At 38.7% G+C, this 5,000-nt stretch overlaps 1 protein-coding gene across 2 annotated transcripts in view; it reads right to left on the bottom strand.

Annotated features, from left to right (window-relative positions):
- The window catches only part of LOC137973553 (TNF receptor-associated factor 2-like), a 35,152-nt gene extending 31,145 nt beyond the window's left edge, over positions 1-4,007 (bottom strand). The window contains exon 1 of one of the 2 annotated variants that reach the window (XM_068820393.1): positions 3,357-4,007. The gene's annotated coding sequence lies outside the window, so the exon portion shown is untranslated. The remainder of the gene's footprint in view (positions 1-3,356) is intronic. The other variant, XM_068820394.1, reaches the window with a different exon arrangement.
- Positions 4,008-5,000: the final 993 nt, after the last annotated feature.

Here is a 5,000-nt window from a genome sequence, read left to right as displayed (position 1 = left end):
AAAATGCGGCTTTGGACGAAATAAATAAAGTCAGCTTGTGCTTTTTTGCAACTTTGCTCTTTCATATCTCCGCTCTCGGCCGGTTATTATTTTCTTTTTATTTTTTGCTTGGTAACTTCAATTGATTCGAAATGTATGTGCTAAAATTTTTTTAAAAAATTGTAGGTGGAAAAAAATAGAGACATTCAAAAAATGATTTGTCGGTAAATTTGGCCTACAAATTTTGTTAAATACTGAATATGTTAGAGATCATTTTTAACGTAACAGGTTAACTGGGAATGGGAAAATATCATAGTGCCATTGTTCAAAAAAAAGACAACGTATGTTGAGTTTTAAGGCTGAAAGAAATACCATGTATCGTTGCCACGGTAATGGTATTTTGGAAGAAAATGTCATGTGCGAAAATGATGGATATTTAATACCCTGGCCAAATTTCGTCTTGATATGACGACCCTAGGTACATGTATATCTATAAACACAATATGTTTATTTGGGTGAAAGAAATAGGACTTTTAACTTTAAAGGAACTGGAGCTACTCAGATCTTGTCTCAAGTTAGTCCACTAAAATGTCTGAAAAAGCATAAGAATATTCCAAATTGCGAACTTGTCATTTGCGGTGATAGTTTCAACAGAACGGAAGTACCTGTAGCTACCCTGACCGCAAGAGACCTGTGTTCCCAGGTATGGATGAAAACTGTCTTGACGAAGAAGGCTTTCTCCGAAGATCATTCGTAGTTTGCATTGGTAAGAAGTGCAAGTAACATATTTCAACTAAAATTCAGAATCAGTGGGCTGTATGCTACAGCTGCCTTGCTTCATAATCGTCCCACGCGACGCCCCAGTTTCTCTCAGTTACAACTTCCTCATTGTTGGTAAGCTCAAGTCCGATTTCCTGTGTAGTTGTCATGAACACTGGTCTTGAAGAACAGTCGTACAGCTCACAGTTTTCCATGAACAGTGTTTCTGAATTCAGTTTTCGCTCATAATTGGGATGTTGAAACTATCGCTGGACCTCACACATCCATTTTAGTTTCGCTAGAATATCAGCTCTCTTCTTAATTCCCTAACATCACCATAGTCGTGCGTGACCTCGGCAGAAAGTACATGACGCCAAATGCGAATGCGTGCTCACTGGAGGCCGCATAGCCCCAAGAGACAGTCCCCTAAATACTCTTACCAAAGAACCTTGGTAGTTCATAACGAAGAGAGCATATTTTCCTCTAATTTATTCAAAAACGCGGAAACATCTACCTTTGCAAGTATATCTGCTCATGAATATAATCAATCAATATATGACTTCAACTGACACCTGGTTTTGTGTTTTACCTATTATTTAGCCAGCTAACTTTTTATTTACTAAAAATAAAATGAAATAAAGTTGAAGGGGAAGTTAACGGTTGATCCAAACTCGAAAGTCTCGAGCGAAAGTTGAAATGTAATCTCTCTTTTGTGGTTGTTTATTGAGAAGGCACTGTTTGGTCATAGAAGCGTTTAAAATGCGTCCGATGTCACGTTATGATGAAGCCGGAAACTGTTAAGAGCCCGAGCTTCAAGACAAAATTCTCATGTCCTGCTTCAAAGCAGCAACAGCATTTTCTTGGGTAACCCAGGTGCATGTTAACTGATTTTCGGAACAGGTCAGTATTGACCAGAGCCTCTCACGCAGACGTTCAATTAGGACTTCCTCAAGCGTTCCTCCCCCACGAAACGTCACGAAAAAACTCCCACGAAAAACCACTTCCGTTAAAAGGCTGTTCGCCCACTATTTAAAGAAACCAATCAACTTTGACTTACTGTGTTGTGCATGGCCAATCACATGCTGCGAACTGAGATTGCCATACAAAGTACACACAAAACTGGCAAACCGCCCCTGATCGGTCCGTAATACACGAACGGAAGTGGTTTTGGGGAGGAACGCGTGACGAAGCCCTAAGGACGTCAGCGTGGGAGGCTAGTAGACATTTCTTCTTCCAGACATGTACGAGATATTGCTTCTCTTTTAATTGAATATTTTATTTTATTATATAGATATTATATATGTTATATTATATTAATATATTATATGATACTTTCAGCACTCGAAGATAAAATTCGTATCCGCGCGCGGCCATGAAAATTCTTCCATTTCTCTCTCGTTTCCATATCAAGTTGGAAAGCACCATATTCACATCTAGAACCTACAGTAACTGCAAAATTATGACATCAGGGGCCCGTTTCTAGAAAGAAACTTCCAAAAACTTTCTGGCGTCATGATTGCCTCTGTATATTAAGAAGGGAGAGGTTTCAAATCATCAATTTTCAAAATCACTCATAAGTCCGGAAGTCTATGAAAAGCGCATATTCTGGTTCGATATCAACCAGAATCAATTATTTTTAATATTGATCGAGAAAGAACTCACTGGCAGAAAAACACAAAATAAATTTTACACTTGGAATTCTACCCCATTGACTCGTTCGGGCAAAATGCGATTCAATGTCTGAGTCACCACCAATAAATGTCCATAAGTCAGAGAAATATGGAAATCTAATTCAACATGAAGGTTGAAAAGTGAAATATGTATGATTTCGAAGCACTCTTTTCTAGAAATGAAACTCTGAGTTCAGTGAAATGCATATCAGTGAATATTTGAACGCATGGGGCACAGAAAATGAAGCTATTACTGACAAGCATTGGTCCTACTGCTTGATTCTCAGGAATCAATAGGTTTTTCTTTTCTAACTTTTGAACTAACTACAATCAGTTCCGAGTCTTTTATCGAGCTTGACCACGGTATCTACAAATAGAGCACAGTTGAAGGCACGCTAACTGCCGTGAGGAGCCGGACACTGTAGAAAAACTCGGCCAGCGAAAAACTTGTAACCTTTTTATTAACTCTACGTGGTGTTACCAGTGTGAATGCCGGTTACTTTTAAAAGATCTAGACGGCGCAATTTATGAATAGGATGGAAAATTTCTTAAAACTAAAATCAAGCATTTCAAAATTTTGAACTTAATTAACTAAATTTTCGGGAGCCTTTTTTTTGGCTGAAATTTTCGAAAAGGTAAGTTTTGATCCCTATAATTTTCGGATCAGTAGACTTTCAGCTAGGGAATCCGAACAGATGGAAAATTTTTAGGGGATAAAAATATGGCTATATCTACCGTTTAAAAACTAAAATACGTTTAACAATGCTATGTTTAAGTGGTTTTGAACTATGTTCTCGTTGGGTGCCCCTGAACTACGCATGCTTAGTTTGGCATATCAAGCATTCAGTTCACTTCAGGCCAGACAGCGGAGGTTATCGGCGTAAAGCAATTACTTCAATATTGTGACGAAAAATACAACCGTTTTCACAAATTTAAATTTTATTTTACCTCTCCTCCATTTGGCTCCATGTTCCTTCTCTTCTCGTGTCTCGACCGTGATTAGACCCTGATTTCATATTGAAGTCCAATGATGCGTCATCACCAGCTTCCGGATCGAAGAACTGTGACAAGTTCATACACGTTCAAGAACAGAAGTATGAAATTCTCTACCTAGACTCCTATCCCCTCGGACACCTTGTTGTGCATCCTTTAGGTGGCTTTCCGTTGTTCGCACCGCGATGCTCGATACCAACTGCGCCATCAGTAAATGTCTTCAGTATTCAGCGATTTGCGAACTTCGCCTCCGTGAGTACGTGCAAGTATTAATTGACAACGTAATAGAAGATATTTACGGGATTGCTTTCCGAACCAGACTCCTCTAGTGCTAATCCTCGAGTTTGTAGCCATCCTCGAAGACAAGTTTCGAAATAACAGTTTGTAGAGGTCCATTCCACAAGTAATTCCTTACATGTCGCCGAAACTGAATTTTATCGTAACTTCACTAAATTAAAAATACGCCTTTCTGCTTGTTTTTAGACATAATAGGAAATAATTTTGCCGTCATAAATTTTGTAAAGGAAAGATTCTCTCTTACTTTCCCAGGTCTGAGTTCGTCTTTGAACGTTCCCTCAACGAACAATATCCTTCGCCATTTTGAAAGAGAATTGTATAATAGAAGAAAGATGCTATTGAAATACATTCATCACATGACACAGGCTAATTGGTCGACTGCACGAAGAAGTAGTAAATTAATCACCAATCAGCTCACATTCTTCAAACTCTGGGGAATCCCCGACCTCGATTAAGCTCCTTTGCATTCTCTGTGTATTCTCAATTGTAGTCAGTGGGAGCTGATTATATTTCTTAGATAAAATCATACTGGCTTAACTCACGGCAGAATCAAATATGCAACTTAACTTTGTTTGCAATCAGAGGTTAAAAGAAGGAACCACGTGCCAAATACATTAGCCTAAATATCTATGCCCTGACGACTGTAGGGAATCTTCACGGTAGAATTCATATATTTTTTTTGTTATTTAAATTTTGCCAACCACAGAACAAAAGAACCCTTTGTTTCCACAGACAATAGACCTCTAGTTGGCACATTAAATGACAATAGGTGATGTAACGGTGAGTATATCGCTATAATTGCGACTGAATTTTTAATGTTTCAATGACACCGATAGATTACATAAAGCAAATTGTATTAATGCAGATAATTAGCTTCACGCAAAATAAAACCTCAGCGCCTTTTAAACAGAGTCAAGGATGTCTTGGGCCTTCTTTAATAACTCTTATATCATGTCGCTGCTTCATGATTTATCAGGTTGATCCATTGTGAATTCCTAAACAGGAGTAAGTGCCTCAAAACAGATTTTTTATTAGACAAGAGGTGTTGAAATAGAATTCCAATAAAAAAATTCTCTTTGAAACGTTCAGTTTGTAAGGCCCGGTTCTGACGCCGTACTTCACATGAGCCGAATTGAATTTGAATTTAGACCGACCCGCACCCGCTCCCGTCGCACCCCCCTTTCCTACAGGCCTGACTCATGTCTGAGCGAATTTGTACTCTTTCAATTAACAGCACGCGTAGCGAGCTTTGTCGCCGGCATTGTTGTCTCCAGAAAACAAATGACATAAGACTCCCCTCTA

This window comes from Montipora foliosa, chromosome 10 (assembly GCF_036669935.1).
Source record: "Montipora foliosa isolate CH-2021 chromosome 10, ASM3666993v2, whole genome shotgun sequence".
NCBI lineage: Eukaryota > Metazoa > Cnidaria > Anthozoa > Scleractinia > Acroporidae > Montipora > Montipora foliosa.
The sequence above is the reverse complement of the archived record's forward strand: the minus strand, read 5'-3'. Positions and strand labels throughout refer to the sequence as shown.